The sequence below is a fragment of the Eurosta solidaginis genome, chromosome 5 (genome assembly GCF_040869045.1).
Source record: "Eurosta solidaginis isolate ZX-2024a chromosome 5, ASM4086904v1, whole genome shotgun sequence".
Taxonomy (NCBI): Eukaryota; Metazoa; Arthropoda; class Insecta; order Diptera; family Tephritidae; genus Eurosta; species Eurosta solidaginis.
The window spans coordinates 190,552,661-190,574,556 of record NC_090323.1 but is presented as its reverse complement, the minus strand read 5'-3'; the positions used below and the strand labels follow the sequence as shown (position 1 = coordinate 190,574,556).

The window sequence follows — 21,896 nt, the reverse complement described above, 5'->3', positions numbered from 1 at the left end:
GAGACAAAATAAGGGAAAATCACCAATTAGGAAAATGAAGATAGGGTAACCCTGGAATGTGTTTGTATGACATGGGTATCAAACCGAAGGTATTAAAGAGTATTTAGAAGGGAGTGGGTGGACGCTTTTCGATATATCGACCAAAATGTGGACCACGGTGACCCAGAACATTACCTGTCGGGTACCGCTAATTTATTTATATAGTTGTATTTCCACGAACAGTATTCTTGCCATGATTCCAAGGACTTTTTATTTCGCCCTGCAGAACTTTTTCATTTTCTTCTACTTAATATGGTAGGTGCCACACCCATTTTACAAACTTTTTTCCAAAGTTATATTTTCCGTCAGAAACCAATCCAATCACCATGTTTAATCCCTTTTTTCGTATTTGGTATAGAATTATGGCATTTTTTTTCATTTTTCGTAATTTTCGATATCGAAAAAGTGGGCGTGGTCGTAGTCGGATTTCCGCCATTTTTTATACCAAGATAAAGTGAGTTCAGATAAGTACGTGAACTAAGTTTAATAATGATATATCGATTTTTGCACAAGTTATCATGTCTGCTGAAATAATTGGGTTCACTAAGGCTCACCTATCAATGGTCATTGGGGTTTTGACAGGGCACTGTCCCATGGGTATCCATGCGGTACGTCTCAATATATTGGAAACTCCATCCTGCTGTAGCTGTATGGAGGATGATGAGGTGGAATCACCAAATCACTTTATGCTTGACTGCCCAGCTTTTGCCAGAACTAGGCGAAAGTATTTTGGTCGTGACTCACTTGGATCTCCCGAGGAGCTATCCAAGGTTGAGATCGGGATCATTCGGAACTTTATCGTTGCTACCCAACGATTCTCTAAGTAGTTATATCTACGTCACCGTTAGTTTAGTTTATTATATGTGGTATCACAACGGACCTTCCACCCAACCTAACCTAACCTAACCTATCATGTTAACGGCCTAGCGGAAGGACAGACGGTCGACTGTGTATAAAAACTGGGCGTGGCTTCAAACGATTTCGCCCATTTTCACAGAAAACATTTACCGGAATAGAATCTATGCCCTTACCAAATTTCACAGGGATTGGTAAATTTTTGTTCGACATATGGCATTAAAAGTATTCTAGACAAATTAAATGAAAAAGGGCGGGGCCACGCCCATTTTGAAATTTTCTTTTACTTTGTATTTTGTTGCACCATATCATTTCTGGGGTTGAAAGTTGATATAATTTACTTATATAGGTACTGCAAAGATATAAAATTTTTTGTTAAGATTTGACTTAACAATTTTTTTGTTTTTAAAAAGTGGGTGTGTTCGTTATCCGATTTCGCTAATTTTATTTAGCACACATATAGTAATAGGAGTAACGTTCGTGCCAAATTTCATAATGATATCTTCAACGACTGCCAAATTACAGCTTGTAAAACTTTTAAATTACCTTCTTTTAAAAGTGGGCGGTGCCATGCCCATTTTCTATTCTGCGTCATAGGGACAACCCACCTACCAAGTTTCATCGCTTTATCCGTCTTTGGTAATGAATTATCGCACTTTTTCGGTTTTTCGAAATTTTCAATATCGAAAAAGTGGGCGTCGTTATAGCGCGATTTCGTTCATTTTAAATAGCGAACTGAGATGAGTGCCCAGGAACTTCCATACCAAATTTCATTAAGATACCTCAAAATTTACTCAAGGTATCGTGTTTACGGACGGACGGACATGGCGAAATGAATTTCTTTTTTCGCCCAGATCATTTTGATATATAGAAGTCTAGGTATATATATCTCGATTAGTTTATGCCGTTACGGATTACCGTTATGCGAACAAAATTAATATACTCTGTTAGCTCTGCTCAGCTGAAAATTAGGTGTACGCTTTGTTCTTTTCATAAAAAAGGTTATATAATAAAAAATTTCTATAGAAATGTCTATTTAACAAGCTGTATAAATATTTTGTATTTATCATCATTAAGGGCACGGAAATTTTAATTACGCACTTCTAACTAGGGCTGTGAACTGCATCCGATTTTTAAACTATCCGGATAAACCGGATATTCGAATAACCAGATAGCTAAGCAAAAAATCCGGCTATCCGGATATCCGGATTCACAAACGGAAAATCCGGATATCCGTATGTCTGGATACTGGAATATAAAAGTTGAATATCTGCATATCAGAATTGAACGAAGCAAACATCGAAAAATTATTCACAAAATATGTTTGTAGATTATTAAATTAACGTCAAAAATTAAAAAGCTACAATTTTACAAACAAGTGAAAATAAGAACAGTATATATTATATATTGTGAAAAAAACGCTGTTAATTTATTTCAGTGCCCCACGAATTTATTGTTATTAATGTTAAATAAACATATATGGTACATCAATTTGGTGCTTTCACTGGATATCCAAAAATACGGTAATTACCCCGATCTTCATAAATCCGGATAGTTTCACAAAGGAATATTAACCGGATATCCATGCCGTCCGGATTTTATACGTGTCAACGGATATCCAGATGGATATCCGGATATTCGAGCCCTACTTCTAACCAAAAACCCATTTGGTTGAGTGAAAAAAAAAACATTATGTTGATTTAATTCATCCGTGTTTATAAGCGGGGAGTGCTTATATAGAAAGACCGCTTATAAGCGCTAACTGTGCTTATATTGAAAGCCACAATTACCAGTACCTCAAACACAACCAATTTAAAAAGGAACAGCTGATAATTCATTTAATATATATTAACATATAAGTACTGAATATGATGCATTTACGAATTCATTAATTATTTTTAAAAAAGTCTGTCATTTTCGACTGAATGTTCAATTTAGCTAGTTCGAAATAGTATTGCTCAATTTTATCGATTTATTTGTAGGTATAAGTGCCCTACGGATAGTATTAATGAAAACAATGTATTCCTTACGGCTTGGAATACTATCTGCAACACTATTAGGAGGTTCATCATCGGACGATTCTTCGATTATACTGGGATTGCTATTTATATTTTGAGCCTTGGCAACACGAATTGTTTGCCGGCGCCATCTGACGTTTTCAATTGTAAGTTTGACGTTTTTAAGCATAATCTTCTTCATAAAACTTTGGCATTTGAGCACAACTTGTATTGTTTACAGTTACTTAAAAATTGAATCTCAGCGAAAAAATGGAATTAACTCGTGAAAATATTCGTGCGATGATCTCTTACGACTTTGGACGTAGATTATCAAGACTGGAGTGCTTTGAACAACTTACTTCTAATTTTGGTGATGAAGCCCCATCCTTTGCCACTGTGAAACGCTGGTATAACGAATTCCATCATGGCCGCCGTTCGCTCAGAGACGAAGGTCGTGGAAAAAGTGCTACGAAAATTGGTTTGAACGCATGCAAAAGTGTATTGATTATCATGGAGAATACTTCCAAAAACAATAAAGCCATTTTCGATAATAAATTACTGTATTTTCATTATTAGGCTGAAAATATAAATACGAGTAGCAACCCTCGTATGATCGTCAGTAGATTCTTCGTAGCTGGCAAGGTTGTTATCAATCCTAACGAAATTTCTGAACTCTTCTTGTTCTCGCTGATCATTTTCAAATATCATAACGTTTTTCTCATCTAGTTCGTCCTCGCCTTCTACTATCTCGGAATTTACATTGAAACATTTCCATTTTGTAAAAATAAAAATAAACATCGTGCAAAAAAACATAAGGATGGTCATAGCTTTTTGAAGGTGTTAGCTATGGTTCCGGGCTTAACCAACCACCAACCACCAAACACGATGCATCATTTGAATTGCTGTCAACAAGTTAATCGATTTCCTAAATTCTTCAATGGTTCTTCCACTCTCCAGAGAAATGATCTGCTTTCTTATAATGATTTTACGATAATAAGTTTTGAATGCGTGGATAATTTCTTGATCGAGCGGTTGAAAAATTGATGTCGTGTTAGCTGGAAGGTAATGGAGGTATACATTTTGTAAAGTTACTAACTTGTGAGGCGCGGAATTGTCGACGTATAAAATAACCTTTCTTTTCTGAAGAGTCATTTCTTTGTCAAAAGGTGTCAGTATCGATGTCCATATATTTTGAGTCATCCACGCCTTATTTTACGAAAAGTACTGAACTGGTAACGAGAAGAATTAAACAGGGAGTACCTCAAGGCGGTGTCCTATCCCCGTTTCTGTTTAATGTCTACATATCAAAGTTCCCTTTCCCAACAGAAGGAGATAAAATCATTTCCTATGCTGACTAATGACAACGGTGAGTTAGTTTCTAGAATAAACAGGTGAGTTAGTTTCTAGAATAAAGAGCTAGTTTCTTCATCTTGCGCAAACTGGCATTGTCACCGATCAAATCCACGGTCACCCTGTTTACGGGGTTAAAGCAACAGATGACGTAAATATTAGACGATCTACCGAACGTCACTTACCCAAAGATCTCAGTTGTAATGTCCGATAATTCAAGGTGCATGCCATCGAAATTGTATCTAAAGTAGAAAGCCGCAGCAAAATCTTCGAGTGGCTTGAGTGCCAGCAGCACTTGTGGAAAATATAAAGAAACGTTGCTAACCACGTACAAAGCAATTTGTGGGAAGCTCATGTGCTTCGCGTCACCAGTTTGGTCACATGGTCTTAAAAACACCTATTGGAAAAGGGTGCAGGTCTGTCAAAATGCTGCAATCAGAACTGCCACCGTATTTTTTCTTTAAACCCCTGAACATGCCCTACATTGTAAGGCCAAAGAGCTAACATTACAGAGCATAGCGAAATACTGAAGAGGCATTTTTTGCTAAATTGTCCCAAACCGGGACACCCTAGCAAAAACTTATTGGTTCAGTCCCGCCTCCATGAGGGTTAAGGGAACGTGTCCATAAGCACTATGATGAGATCCGGCACCTTCCAACGCGGCCGTTTAATCCAGACGAACATAAAAAGGCCATAAGCCAAATCCATACAGATCCGGTAAACACCTTTGCCAGGACGCGCCCGGTGAACCCCCTTTATTAATAAACACTATCCTACTCTTGCATAAGAAGAAAGCACACTACCACGGGAGAAACGAGTCACTCTAGCACAACTTCGTTCTGGATACTGTAACAGGTTAACCTGTTTCTTGTCTAGAATCAACCTCGACATATATAATGTATGTCCTGCATGCAATGTGTCCCCACTTGACACCAACTATCTTTACAATTGTAGTGTGGAACCTACGCCTTTTACCGGGGTTGGAACCCAACATTCTCCTGCATGCGTTTGTGAGTATCTCTCCGCTGCCTTGTATGCATGTGTGTAAATGATGATTGATATGTTTACGTACATACGAGTGGCTGCTTAATATCGGCTTAGTGATTATAGTACCGCTTAGTGATGACAATATTCGTCACAATATTAAAACTCCCTTCCCCGCCAGAAACAGATAGAATCATTTGCTGACTAATTATAACGGGACTTGACCCTTCAATAGATGAGTTAGTTTCTAGAATAAAGAGCTAGTTTCTTCATCTCGCGCAAACGGGCATTGTCACCGATCAACTCCACGGTCACCCTGTTTACGAGGTGAAAGCAACAGATGACGTAAATATTAGACGATCTACCGAACGTCACTTACCCAAAGATCTCAGTTGTAATGTCCGATAATTCAAGGTGCATGCCATCGAAATTGTATCTAAAGTAGAATGCCGCTGCAAAATCTTCGAGTGACTTGAGTGCCGGCAGCACTTGGGGAAAATATAAAGAAACGTTGCTAACCACGTACAAAGCAATAGGTCGGAAGCTTATGTGCTTCATGTCACCACTTTGGTCACATGGTCTTAAAAACACTTACTGGAAAAGGCTGCAGGTCTGTCAAAATGCTGCAATCAGAACTGCCACGGCATTTTTCCTTAAACCCCTGAACATCCCCTACATTGTAAGGCCAAAGAACTCAACATAAAAGAGCATAACGAAATACTGAAGAGGCATTTTTTGCTAAATTGTCCCAAACCGAGGCACCCTAGCACTTAAAACTTATTGGTTCAGTCCCGCCTCCATGAGGGATAAGGGAACCTCTCCACAAGCACTATGATGAAATCCGGCACCTGCCAACGCAGCCGTTTAATCCATTCGAGCTTAAAAAGGCCCTAAGCCAAATCCACACAGATTCGGTAAACACCTTTGCCAGGTCGCGCCCGGTGAACCCCTTTATTGAGAAACACTATCCTACTCTAGCATAAGACGAAAGCACACTTCCAAGGGAGACACTAGTCACTCTGGCACAACTTCGTTCTGGATACTGCAACAGGTCAAACTCTTCCTTGTCGAGAATCAACCTCGACATATATAATGAATCTCCTGCATGAAATGTGTCCGCACATGACACCAACTATCTTTTCAATTGTAATGTGGAGCCTACGCCTTTTACCGGGGTTGGAACCCTACATTCTCCTGCAAAAACATCAAAAAGTTCACAGTAGCAAGGTTCTTTTATTTGAGGCGACGTGAAAGATGCTTTAATCCATTACAAATTATGGTCTCACTAACACTTTGAACAAGATCTTGATTATGTCATTCCACTTAAGTTCGAACAGTCTTGTTACTCAAAATTTATTGCACTGCTCCCAACTCTGGTTATATGGCAAAATACGATACGAGTAGAACACAAAATCAGTTTTGAAACAAATGAAAAAAAGTAAGGAAGGCTAAGTTCGGGTGTAACCGAATATTACATACTCAGCTGAGAGCTTTGGAGACAAAATAAGGGAAAATCACCAATTAGGAAAATGAAGATAGGATAACCCTGGAATGTGTTTGTATGACATGGGTATCAAATCGAAGGTATTAAAGAGTATTTAGAAGGGAGTGGGTGGACGCTTTTCGATATATCGACCAAAATGTGGACCACGGTAACCCAGAACATTACCTGTCGGGTACCGCTAATTTATTTATATAGTTGTATTTTCACGAACAGTATTCTTGCCATGATTCCAAGGACTTTTTATTTCGCCCTGCAGAACTTTTTCATTTTCTTCTACTTAATATGGTAGGTGCCACACCCATTTTACAAACTTTTTTCCAAAGTTATATTTTCCGTCAAAAACCAATCCAATCACCATGTTTCATCCCTTTTTCGTTTTTGGTATAGAATTATGGCATTTTTCGTAATTTTCGATATCGAAAAAGGGGGCGTGGTCATAGTCGGATTTCCGCCATTTTTTATATCAAGATAAAGTGAGTTCAGATAAGTACGTGAACTAAGTTTAGTAAAGATATATCGATTTTTGCACAAGTTATCATGTTAAAGGCCGAGCGGAAGGACAGACGGTGGACTGTGTATAAAAACTGGGCGTGGCTTCAACCGATTTCGCCCATTTTCACAGAAAACAGTTACCGGGATAGAAGCTATGCCCTTACCAAATTTCACAAGGATTGATAAATTTTTGTTCGACATATGGCATTGAAAGTATTCTAGACAAATTAAATGAAAAAGGGCGGAGCCACGCCCATTTTGAAATTTTCTTTTACTTTGTATTTTGTTGCACCATATCATTACTGGCGGCCACCGTGGTGTGATGGTAGCGTGCTCCGCCTACCACACCGGATGCCCTGGGCAAAGCAACATCAAAAATTTTAGAAATAAGGTTTTTCAATTAGAAGACAATTTTTCTAAGCGGGGTCGCCCCTCGGCAGTGTTTGGCAAGCGCTCCGGGTGTATTTCTGCCATGAAAAGCTCTCAGTGAAAACTCATCTGCCTTGCGGATGCCGTTCGGAGTCGGCATAAAATCATGTAGGTCCCGTCCCGCCAATTTGGAGGGCAAATCAAGAGGAGCACGACGCAAATTGGAAGAGAAGCTCGGCCTTAGATCTGTTCGGAGGTTATCGCGCCTTACATTTATTTCATTTATATCATTACTGGAGTTGAATGTTGACATAATTTATTTATATACTACAAAGATATTAAATTTTTTGTCAAGATTCGACGTTTAAATTTTTTTGTTTTTAAAAAGTGGGTATGTTCGTTATCCGATTTTGCTAATTTTTATTTAGCACACATATAGTAATAGGAGTAACGTTCCTGCCAAATTTCATCATGATATCTTCAACGACTGCCAAATTACAGCTTGTAAAACTTTTAAATTACCTTCTTTTAAAAGTAGGCGGTGCCACCCCCATTTTCTATTCTGCGTCATAGGGACAACCCACCTACCAAGTTTCATCGCTTTATCCGTCCTTAGTAATGAATTATCGCACTTTTTCGGCTTTTCGAAATTTTCGATATCGAAAGAGTGGGCGTAGTTATAGCGCGATTTCGTTCATTTTAAATAGCGATCTGAGATGAGTGCCCAGGAACTTCCATACCAAATTTCATTAAGATACCTCAAAATTTGCTCCAGTTTTTACGGACAGACGGACATGGCTAAATGAATTTATTTTTTCGCCCAGATCATTTTGATATATAGAAGTCTAGGTATATATATCTCGATTAGTTTATGCCATTACGAATTACCGTTATGCGAACAAAATTAATATATATAGAGCTCACAAGCTCTGCTCAGCTGAGTATAAAAATTAAGTGTACGCTTTGTTCTCTTCATAAAAAAGCTTATATAATAAAAATTTTCTATAGAAATGTCTATTTAACAAGCTGTATAAATATTTTGTATTTTTCATCATTAAGGGCATTGAAATTTTAATTCGGCACTTCTAACCAAAAGTTTACTCAAGGTTAAATGGGTTGAGTGAAAAAAAATTTCCTTTCTATAATTATGTAGCTTTAATTCAAATGAGGAAGTGTTTTTATTGTTCAATGTCCTGTAATCTAGATGCGAAACAAATTAAATGATCTAAAGGCCGCTTGAGAAAATATTATATGGCATTCACATTGCGCCATGAACTCGGATTTATGGGCCATTTTGGAAGTTACCAGTACTGTTAAGCTCCAAAATGGGCCAAAAACTCGAGTTAATGGCGCAATGTGAATGCTTTATTAGTTCATTTTATGACCATTTCAGAAAAGGGTAATAATAATGTTAAAATTTTACGTTGTGATCATGTAGCGAGGGACTTAACGATCATTAGCGACCACCTAGTGTTTTTGGTTCGCGGACATTCGGTAACGCAGTTCCGTTCCGTTGAGTGTCGAATATTGCCATCATTTGCTACGTCCGCGTGATAAACAAAGTCACGAGGAATTTCGCCTGTGATAGTGCCAAGTACGAGAGACAAAAAAAACTGGAGATACCAAGGAGATATTTACTAATTTCACTGCAAAACTCATCTATGCACGACCAAAATCTGTTGCCAATATCATGCTGTAATAGGCGTAGGAAATAATAGAACTCCTTTTTTTGTGGAAGGGAGTTTCGAGATATAAAAATTAAACCAAACTGAGAAAGGGTCACCACCCTGAGGTACTCCTTGTTTAGTTCGCCTTGGTTGGAATGTTGCATTTCTAAACTGGACCGATGCATGGCGACCTTTCAAATGAGACTGGGTCGAAAGGTAGATCCTTCGAAATCTTGCAGTCAGTTCATAAGTTATGCAACCACAACTAAGAAATGTGTTCAATTGAAAGGTGACAGACCGTCAACAACTTGCCTTGATTAATCGTGACAAAAGCTTTTGGCATGTCTTAAGCCACGAGTACTGTTCTTAAGTGGGAATCTTAGTTTAATACGTAACTTATTTGAGCTAAAATGACATTTAGTGAGGCTACTGTGCTATATAATTTTCGAAAGCCCTGCTGGTGGTGTTGTTGTTAGCCCGCAAGCTTTTGGACGGTAAGCTCCTGATAAGAACTGGAAACAACAGCTATAGCTCCGGCGATCATTTCTTCAGGAAAAACCCACAGGACGGTGTCCGTGGCATTCGACTTGTCAAAAACTTTTGGCACAGTCAACTACCTCACGCTACTTCAAGACAAAGAATATTCGTTCCTTCCCTCTTGTCTAAAAAGATGGAACGCAAATTATCTGACTGTTCGTCAACCTTGAAGAATTAAACAGGAAGTATCAGAAGGCGGTTTCCTATCCCCGTTTCTGTTTCACTTCTACATATTGTAACGAATTTCGTGAAACTCCATTTATTCCAAACCTTCTGCTAACGTTCGAATCGCTAAGCTGTTGAATAAATAACTCCAATATTCAAAAATGCAAATTTGGTCTTCATTAGACTACTGTGAGAGTACTTCACAATAACACTTAACTTCACAACCAATAGCGTGTTTAAATCAAGCTGCTTAGTCATGCCTCAGCTTGCGCTGCTTTTATACTCTCGGTGTCCTCGTTCACCCATTCTCCTAAGGTCTAGTAATTTCGTGAATTTCATGCTTGGTTACCAACCATATACATGTATATTTGTAGTTTGTAGCTACATATATGCGTGTGTATATGTGAGTACTAGTGTCGGCATGCATTTGTGAGCATCTCTCCGCTGCCTTGTATGTATGTGTGTAAATGATGATTGATTTGTTTACGTACATACGAGTGGCTGCTTAGTATTGGCTCAGTGATGATAGTACCGCTTAGTGATGATAATATTCGTCACAGTTTAAAGCTCCCTTCCCCTCCAGAAAGCGATAGAATCATTTGCTGACTAATTGCAACGGGACTTGACCCTTCAATAGATGAGTTAGTTTCTAGAATAAAGAGCTAGTTTCTTCATCTTGCGCAAACGGGCATTGTCACCTATCAACTCCACGGCCACCCTGTTTACGAGGTGAAAGCAACAGATGACGTAAATATTAGACGATCTACCCAGCGTCACTTACCCAAAGATCTCAGTTGTAATGTCCTATAATTCAAGGCGCATGCCATCGAAATTGTATCTAAAGTAGAAAGCCGCAGCAAAATCTTCGAGTGACTTGAGTGCCGGCAGAACTTGGGGAAAATATAAAGAAACGAAAGCTTATGTGCTTCACGTCACCACTTTGGTCACATGGTCCTAAAAACACCTACTGGAAAAGGCTGCAAGTCTGTCAAAATGCTGCAATCAGAACTGCCACCGTAATTTTCCTTAAACCTCTGAACATGTCCTACATTGTAAGGCCAAAGAACTCAACATTAAAGAACATAACAAAATACTGGAGACGCATTTTTTGCTAAATTGTCCCAAACCGGGGCACCCTAGCAAACAACTTATAGATTCAGCCTCGCCTTCGTGAGGGTTAAGGGAAAGTATCCACAAGCACTATGATGAAATCCGGCACCTGCCAACGCAGCCGTTTAATCCAGACGAGCATAAAAAGGCCCTAAGCCAAATCCATACAGATTCTGTGAACACCTTTGTCAGGACGCGCTCGGTGAACCCCTTCATTAATAAACACTATGTCTATAATCAACCTTGACATATATAATGTATGTCCTGCATGCAATGTGTCCACATGACACCAACTATCTTTTCAATTGTAATGTGGAACCTGCGCCTTTTCCCGGAGTTGGAACCCTACATTCTCCTGCAAAAACATCAAAAAGCTCACAGTAGCAAAGTTCTTTTTTTTTTGAGGCGACGTGAACTCATTTTCCAAATTCCTATAGAAACCGTCTAAAATTAATTTTACGAACATAAGAAAGATGCTTTAATCCATTACAAATTAAGGTCTCATTAACACTTTGAACAAGATCTTGATTATGTCATTCCACTTAAGTTCGAGCAGTGTTGTTACTCAAAATTGATTGCACTGCTCCCAACTCGGGTTGTATGGCAAAATACGATACGAGTAGAACATAAAATCAGTTTGGAAACAAATAAAAACAAGTAAGAACGGGACTGTCTTCGGCTGTGCCGAAGACTTCATACCTTTCATGAATGGGGCTGAACAATAATCTTATCCCGTTCGTAATCTCCGAATATTCGGATGTATAAGATAAGAAATATATAGTGAACAGATCTGCATACCTTAACGATTTTTAAGATAAATATAAAATAAAAAACAGGTAGGTACTTTGTGTGAGGATGCAAAGTTTCTGTTTTTTTGTGGTCTGCGTGTAAAAACTATGAGTGCGAATCACGTATTTCAACAATATATGACGTAAACGTAACTATTTGATGGAATTTGATGAATTTTGAAGCTTCTAGCCGTAAAAAGGGGGCAAAAATTAGAGTTTATATGGGGTATATAATATATATACCACCGATCTCTATGCTTTTTTCAGACAACAATATATGCTATATACGTAAGCATTTAATGAAATTTGAAGCGTCTAGCTGTTAAAAAGGGGCAGAAATTGCGCAAAGTTTCTTAACTGAACAATCGGTTGTATGAGATATATACTATATATACCATCGATCTCAATGATTTTTTCAGACAACAATATATGCTATACACGTAAGCATTTGGTGAAATTTGAAGCTTCTAGCTGTTAAAATGGGGAAGAAATTGCGCAAAGTTTCTTATCTGAACAATCGGTTGTATGGGATATATACTATATATACCACCGGTATCTATGATTTTCTCAGACAATAATATATGCTATACCCGTAAGCAATCAGTGAAATTTGAAGCTTATAGCTGTTAAAATGGGGTAGAAATTGCGAAAAGTTTCTTATCTGAACAATCGGTTGTATGAGATATATACTATATATACAACCGATCTCTATGATTTTTTCAGACAACAATATATGCTATATACGTAAGCAATCAGTGAAATTTGAAGCTTATAGCTGTTAAAATGGGGTAGAAATTGCGAAAAGTTTCTTATCTGAACAATCGGTTGTATGAGATATATACTATATATACAACCGATCTCTATGATTTTTTCAGACAACAATATATGCTATATACGTAAGCAATCGGTGAAATTTGAAGCTTATAGCTGTTAAAATGGGGTAGAAATTGCGAAAAGTTTCTTATCTGAACAATCGGTTGTATGAGATATATACTATATATACAACCGATCTCTATGATTTTTTCAGACAACAATATATGCTATATAAGTAAATATTCGGTGAAATTTGAAGCTTCTAGCTGTTAAAATGGGGCTAAAATTTGCGAAAACATATATATATATATACTATATATATATACTATATATACCACCATATATATACTATATATACCACCGATCTTTATGATTTTTTCAGACAACAATATATGCTATATACGTAAGCATTCGCTGAAATTTGAAGCCTCTAGCTCTTAAAATAGGGCAGTAATTACGAAAAGTTCCTTATCTGAACAATCGGTTGTGGGGGATATATACTATATATACGACCGATCTCATACATTTTTTCAGGCAACAATATGTGCAATATACGAAAGTATATGGTGAAGTTTGAAGCTTCAATCTGTTAAATTGGGTAAGATATTACAAAAATCCTCTTTTTCTGAAAAATCGGTTGTATGGAGGATATATGCTATAGTGGTCCGATCCGGTCGGTTCCGACAAATGTCTAATCGGACACCCAAATACACCTGCTCACCAAATTTTATCAAGATATCTCAAAAATTGAGGGACTAGTTTGCATACAAACAGACAGACGGACAGACGGACAGACGGACATGGCTAAATCAACCCAGCTCTTCAACCTGATTATTTCGGTATACTTAATGGTGGGTCTATCTATTTTCCTTTAAGGACTTACAATTTTCGGTTTCGTGACGAAATTAATATACCATTTCATTTTCATGAAAGGTATAAAAATAGGTAGGTAATCTGTGTGAGGATGCAAAGCTTCACGTTTTTTGTGGTCTGCATGTAAAAACTATGGCTACGAATCACGTATTTCAAAAATATAAGACGTAAACGTAACTATTTGATGAAATTTGATGAATCTTGAAGCTTCTAGCCGTAAAAAAGGGGTCAATATGACAGTTTATATGAAGTATATAATATATATACCACCGATCTCTATGATTTTTTCATACAACAATATATGCTATATACGAAAGCATTTTGTGAAATTTGAAGCTTCTAACTGTTAAAGCGGGGCAGAAATTGCGCAAAGTTTCTTATCTGAACAATCGGTTGTATGAGATATATGCTATATATAGAACCGATCTCTATGATTTTTTCAGACAACAATATATGCTATATACGTAAGCAATCAGTGAAATTTGAAGCTTATAGCTGTTAAAATGGGGTAGAAATTGCGAAAAGTTTCTTATCTGAACAATCGGTTGTATGAGATATATACTATATATACAACCGATCTCTATGATTTTTTCAGACAACAATATATGCTATATACGTAAGCAATCAGTGAAATTTGAAGCTTATAGCTGTTAAAATGGGGTAGAAATTGCGAAAAGTTTCTTATCTGAACAATCGGTTGTATGAGATATATACTATATATACAACCGATCTCTATGATTTTCTCAGACAACAATATATGCTATATACGTAAGCAATCAGTGAAATTTGAAGCTTATAGCTGTTAAAATGGGGTAGAAATTGCGAAAAGTTTCTTATCTGAACAATCGGTTGTATGAGATATATACTATATATACCACCGATCTCTATGATTTTTTCAGACAACAATATATGCTATATACGAAAGCATTTTGTGAAATTTGAAGCTTCTAACTGTTAAAACGGGGCAGAGATTGCGCAAAGTTTCTTATCTGAACAATCGGTTGTATGAGATATATACTATGTATATCACCGATCTCAATGATTTTTTCAGACATCAATATATGCTATACACGTAAGCAGTTGGTGAAATTTGAAGCTTCTAGCTGTTAAAATGGGGTAGAAATTGCGAAAAGTTTCTTATCTGAACAATCGGTTGTATGAGATATATACTATGTATATCACCGATCTCAATGATTTTTTCAGACATCAATATATGCTATACACGTAAGCAGTTGGTGAAATTTGAAGCTTCTAGCTGTTAAAATGGGGTAGAAATTGCGAAAAGTTTCTTATCTGAACAATCGGTTGTATGAGATATATGCTATATATAGAACCGATCTCTATGATTTTTTCAGACAACAATATATGCTATATACGTAAGCAATCAGTGAAATTTGAAGCTTATAGCTGTTAAAATGGGGTAGAAATTGCGAAAAGTTTCTTATCTGAACAATCGGTTGTATGAGATATATACTATATATACCACCGATCTCTATGATTTTTTCAGACAACAATATATGCTATATACGAAAGCATTTTGTGAAATTTGAAGCTTCTAACTGTTAAAACGGGGCAGAGATTGCGCAAAGTTTCTTATCTGAACAATCGGTTGTATGAGATATATACTATGTATATCACCGATCTCAATGATTTTTTCAGACATCAATATATGCTATACACGTAAGCAGTTGGTGAAATTTGAAGCTTCTAGCTGTTAAAATGGGGTAGAAATTGCGAAAAGTTTCTTATCTGAACAATCGGTTGTATGAGATATATGCTATATATAGAACCGATCTCTATGATTTTTTCAGACAACAATATATGCTATATACGTAAGCAATCAGTGAAATTTGAAGCTTATAGCTGTTAAAATGGGGTAGAAATTGCGAAAAGTTTCTTATCTGAACAATCGGTTGTATGAGATATATACTATATATACAACCGATCTCTATGATTTTTTCAGACAACAATATATGCTATATACGTAAGCAATCAGTGAAATTTGAAGCTTATAGCTGTTAAAATGGGGTAGAAATTGCGAAAAGTTTCTTATCTGAACAATCGGTTGTATGAGATATATACTATATATACAACCGATCTCTATGATTTTCTCAGACAACAATATATGCTATATAAGTAAATATTCGGTGAAATTTGAAGCTTCTAGCTGTTAAAATGGGGCTAAAATTTGCGAAAATATATATATATATACTATATATACCACCATATATATACTATATATACCACCGATCTTTATGATATTTTCAGACAACAATATATGCTATATACGTAAGCATTCGCTGAAATTTGAAGCCTCTAGCTCTTAAAATAGGGCAGTAATTACGAAAAGTTCCTTATCTGAACAATCTGTTGTGGGGGATATATACTATATATACGACCGATCTCATAAATTTTTTCAGGCAACAATATGTTCAATATACGAAAGTATATGGTGAAGTTTGAAGCTTCAATCTGTTAAATTGGGTAAGATATTACAAAAATCCTCTTTTTCTGAAAAATCGGTTGTATGGAGGATATATGCTATAGTGGTCCGATCCGGTCGGTTCCGACAAATGTCTAATCGGACACCCAAATACACCTGCTCACCAAATTTTATCAAGATATCTCAAAAATTGAGGGACTAGTTTGCATACAAACAGACAGACGGACAGACGGACAGACGGACATGGCTAAAACAACTCAGCTCTTCAACCTGATTATTTCGGTATACTTAATGGTGGGTCTATCTATTTTCCTTTAAGGACTTACAATTTTCGGTTTCGTGACGAAATTAATATACCATTTCATTTTCATGAAAGGTATAACAAGTAAGGAAGACTAAGTCTGGGTGTAACCGAACATTACATACTCAGCTGAGAGCTTTGGACACAAAATAAGGGAAAATCACCATGCAGGAAAATGAACCTAGGATAACCCTGGAATGTGTTTGTATGACATGGGTATCAAATGGAAGGTATTAAAGAGTATGTTAGAAGGGAGTGGGCCGTATTTCTATAGGTGCACGCCTTTTCGAGATATCGCCAAAAAGGTGGACCAGGGGTGACTCTAGAATGTGTTTCTACGATATGGGTATCAAATTAAAGGTATTAATGGGGGTTTTAAAAAGGAGTGGCCCTTAGTTGTATCTGTGAAGGCGTTTTCGAGATATCTACCAAAATGTTGACCAGGGTGACTCAGAACATCACCTGTCGGTTACCGCTAATTTATTTATATATATAATACCACGAACAGTATTACTGCCATGATTCTAAGGGCTTTTTATTTCGCCCTGCAGAACTTTTTCATTTTCTTCTACTTAATATGGTAGGTGCCACACCCATTTTTCAAACTTTCTTCCAAAGTTATATTTTCCGTCAAAAAACCAATCCAATCACCATGTTTCATCCCTTTTTTCGTTTTTGGTATAGAATTATGGCTTTTTTTTTAATTTTTCGTAATTTTCGATATCGAAAAAGTGGGCATGGTCATAGTTGGATTTCCGCCATTTTGTATACCAAGATAAAGTGAGTTGAGATAAGTACGTGAACTAAGTTTAGTAATGATATATCGATTTTTGCACAAGTTATCATGTTAACGGCCTAGCGGAAGGACAGACGGTCGACTGTGTATAAAAACTGGGCGTGGCTTCAACCGATTTCGCCCATTTTCACAGAAAACAGTTACCGGGATAGCAGCTATCCAAATCCTTACCAAATTTCACAAGGATTGGTAAATTTTTGTTCGACTTATGGCATTAAAAGTATTCTAGACAAATTAAATGAAAAATGGCGGGCCACGCCCATTTTGAAATTTTCTTTTAATTTGTATTTTATTGCACCATATCAATACTGGAGTTGAATGTTGACATAATTTACTTATATAGGTACTACAAAGATAATAAATTTTTTGTTAAGATTTGACTTTTAAATTTTTTTGTTTTTAAAAAGTTTGGTGTGTTCGTTATCCGATTTTGCTAATTTTTATTTAGCACACATATAGTAATAAGAGTAACATTCCTGCCAAATTGCATCATGATATCTTCAACGCCTGTCAAATTACAGCTTGCAGACTTGCAAACTTTTAAATTACCTTCTTTTAATAGCGGACGGTGCCACGCCCATTTTCTATTCTGCGTCATAGGGACAACCCACCGACCAAGTTTCATCGCTTTATCCGTCTTTGGTATTATCGCACTTTTTCGTGTTTTCGAAATTTTCGATATCGAAAAAGTGGGCGTGGTTATAGCCGGATTTCGTTCATTTTAAATAGCGATCTGAGATGAGTGCCCAGGAACTTCCATACCAAACTTCATTAAGATACCTCAACATTTACTCAAGTTATCGTTTTTACGGACGGACGGATATGGCTAAATGAATTTCTTTTTTCGCGCAGATCATTTTGATATATAGAAGTCTAGGTATATATATCTCGATTAGTTTATGCCGTTACGGATTACCGTTATGCGAACAAAATTAATATACTCTGTGAGCTCTGCGCAGCTGAGTATAAAAATTAAGTGTACGCTTTGTTCTCTTCATAAAAAAGCTTATATAATAAAAATTTTCTATAGAAATGTCTATTTAACAAGCTGTATAAATATTTTGTATTTTTCATCATTAAGGGCATTGAAATTTTAATTAGGCACTTCTAAACAAAAACTCATTTGGTTGAGTGAAAAAAAAAAAATTATGTTGATTTAATTCAAATGAGGAAGTGTTTTTATACTCAGCGTGCTTTGCACACAGAGTATATTTATTAACTTTGATTGGATAACGGTTGGTTGTACAGGTATAAAGGAATCGAGATAGATATAGACTTCCATATATCAAAATTATCAGTATCGAAAAAAAATTTTATTGAGCCATGTCCGTCTGCCCCACATTGGGGGTTAAGCACTATTTTCATTCAAAACCACTTACAGGTTCGAAAAATCAACCGATTGCAACAATGTTTACACAGAAATTTTCGTAGTTGAATTCTGAAGATACTCACATCGCTTGATTCTTCAAATTAATTTGTTTATTAAACAATTTGTTGCAAAATAGCCTATTCTTTGCAGAAATGAATATTATATACGTATTTATGTATCACTTTCGTGACATACAATTTTTGCTCAATACTTAAGAGAATGATATACACTTTAAAAGATAGTAGGTATTGCTAATTGACATTCGTTTTGCAAAATTAATTTGTTTAAACAATTTTTTAAAGAAATTTTTTTCTAATTAATTTTAAAAATCGGGCGGTGTGAGTCTCTTCAGAATTCAATTACAAAAATTTCTGTACAAAAATAATTAAAATCGGTTAATATTTGTGATATGGTTTTGAAAAGTTCGTCCCCAATTCGCGTCCGTCCGTCTGTCCGTTAGCACGATAACTTGAGTAAATGTTGAGATATCTTCACCAAATTTGGTACACGAGCTTATCTGGACCGATAATAGATTGGTATTGAAAATGAGCGAAATGGGATGATAATACCGCCCACTTTTTATATATATAAAATTTTGGAAAACACAAAAAACCTGGCAATTTAGCAAATAATACACCTAGAATGTTGAAATTTGACATGTGGACTGATATTGAGACTCTTGGTAAAAATTTGGAAACATTTTTTAAAATGAGCGTGGCACCGCCCACTTGTTGAAAAATCAGTTTTACAAATATTATTAATCATAAATCTTGATAAAAATTTGGAGAAATTGTTTAAAATGGGCATGGCACCGCCCACTTGTGATAAAATCAGTTTTACAAATATTATTAATTATAAACCAAAAACCGTTAAGCCTATCGTAACAAAATTCGCCAGGGGGGTTTCCTTTACCATAGGGAATGCTTTGAAGAAAAACTAACGAAATCTGTTAAGGACCACGTCCACTTCTATATAAAAGAGTTTTAAAATGGTCGTGGACGAATAAAATAAGCTATATCTTTGCAAAAAAGAGCTTTATATCCATGGTATTTCATTTGCCAAGTGGATTTATAACAATAAATAGGAAAAACTTCAAATTTAAAAAAGTGGGCGTGGCACCGCCCCTTTTACGACTAAGCAATTTTCTGTATTTCGGGAGCCATAACTCGAAGAAAAATTAACGGATCGTAATAAAATTGGATACACAAATTTTCCCTATAGCAGGAAATATTTCTAGTAAAAATGGACGCGATCTGTTAAAGACCACGGCAACTTAGATATAAAACAAGTTTAAATGGGTCGTAGACTAGAATAATAAGCTACAACTTAGCAAAAAATAGTTTTGAATCAATGATATTTCACTTATCAAGTTCTATTGTAAGAGGAAAGGGCAGACTTTTTTTTTAACGGGCGGTGCCACGTGTTATATAGAACAGTAATTTTTCTGAAAGGAAATGTACAATTGAAGCTCACGCTGAGTATATAATGTTCGGTTACACCCGAACTTAGACACCTTTACTTGTTATTGTTCAAATTCCTGGAATCTGGAGGAAACGTTTTTGCTTATTTGTTATTCACACGGCCAAATTATGTATAAATAGCGCCCACAAAATTGATCTTGTTGTACTTTAAATTTAAAAATCGGTGGAAATAGTCGTAAGCTAAAATGTATTTTTGCAATTATATCGTACTCTTGTTCGTCATACCTAGCTACCTTTTGACTTTCACGAATTCGGAATATCGCATGATAGGTAGCACTAATTTCGATTTAGAGAATCAGGCTCATGTGGTGGCGATACTTTATGATAACAAACCTCACTGCGTTGGGTCATTAATCAAGATGGACAAGGCGGTTTCAGCTGCAAATTGCGTGGCATATTATCCTGACTATACAAATTACAAAGTTGCAGCTGGTGTGACGAATTTATGTGACGAAAATGTACAAATTCTCAATGTGGAGACAATACTTCATCCAGGTCCTGCTAATCCCCACACAAGAGATATGCGTATTGCTGTGGTGAAAGTACGTGAAATGTTTAGAATGGGCCCAACATTAGGAACAATAAGATATCGCGATTGCAAATTTCCAGATACCACACATATGCGAGTTACTGGATGGGGTTATCCAACTACAGTAAATGGGATAACTTCGAATATACTCCAATCTACTGTGCTTACTTTAAGAAGACATGAGGTTAAGCATTTAATGGATGTGGGATTTTTCACACAAAGAATGACCCCTGAAGTTTTTGATACACGTATTGCGGACGTTGAATTTATTGGGGCACCGGGCGTTGTGCGAGGACAACTTTGTGCGGTGATGCAATATAATATCGGTGAAACTATTGTTTTTACACGCACAAATACTCCAGATATTATTGCCTTTTTAGATCGTTGCTAAATGCGGGGTGTTGTTATAAATCGACTACTGAGTGGAAAATCACCAATACTCGGCTGAGCACACCATTTCATTCACGCTGCAGCTCACGTCAAAGCATATAGAAATTATTCTAAGATAGAGCTGTCCCGAAACGGCAGCTGAGTTATGGTGATATTCCCATCAGCAGTCGAAATGGCGATATTTCTTTTTGTGTTATCTACAAATAAATGTTTATAATTGCGATTTAAAAAAAAAAATATTTTTTAATGTTGGTAGCATTGAATGTGTGACACATGCAAATGCCTTGGATTGTGAGATCAATATTTATTCTTATCTTTAAACTTTCCTCATTAACCCTCCGATAGATTGTGGCGTCTGGTCAGACGAGAAGGCTTTATTTTCTTGAATAACTTTACTGCTACCCACCCGATCATTAAAAGCTTTAGTGTGTTTTTAAGTTTAGAGGCGGTCTTTATAATTTATTTATTATTTTATGTTTTTTTTTTTTTTTTGTACCAAAGTTGATTATGTCACATTTTAGCGTTGTCGTCTGGCTAGACGAACATATTTTTAAGCTATAAAACCTCATAGATCAAATCATGACGGAACGATACAAGGTGGCAGCATGGTGACATACCTACAAACATAAATAAAAATTCCATGTATTTTGTTTTTGTAAATTCGATGGACCAATGTCAAAATCGTACTGCGCCGGAAGTTGATGTATCAAATCAAATAAAAAAAGGTTATAATCAGCTGTCCCATGCCGCCACCTTGTATCGTTCCGCCATGGATCAAATTCATTTCAAAATTTATCAATAAAAATTCAAACTTATCACAGTGTGCGACGAGTTTTCTTCAAAATTTAAATAAAAATTCAAATATTTGTGGATAAAGTTCAAAGTGTAACATTTCGTATGGCCAGACGCTTAAGATAATGCGATTGTCGCCAGTGAGTAACGCACTAATATTAGGGTGGTGTCCACTGGGGCAGCAGGTGGCAGGAGGGATGTAGATGTTTGATGATTTCTAGGTTTACATCGCCTGACCGGACAGATAAGCCA

General features: G+C 36.4%; 1 protein-coding gene across 1 annotated transcript in view; it reads left to right on the top strand.

Annotated features, from left to right (window-relative positions):
* LOC137251963 (dnaJ homolog subfamily B member 13) overlaps positions 1–3,419 on the top strand; it is a 478,991-nt gene extending 475,572 nt beyond the window's left edge. The window contains exon 5 of the mRNA XM_067787043.1: positions 2,877–3,419. The gene's annotated coding sequence lies outside the window, so the exon portion shown is untranslated. The remainder of the gene's footprint in view (positions 1–2,876) is intronic.
* Positions 3,420–21,896: the final 18,477 nt, after the last annotated feature.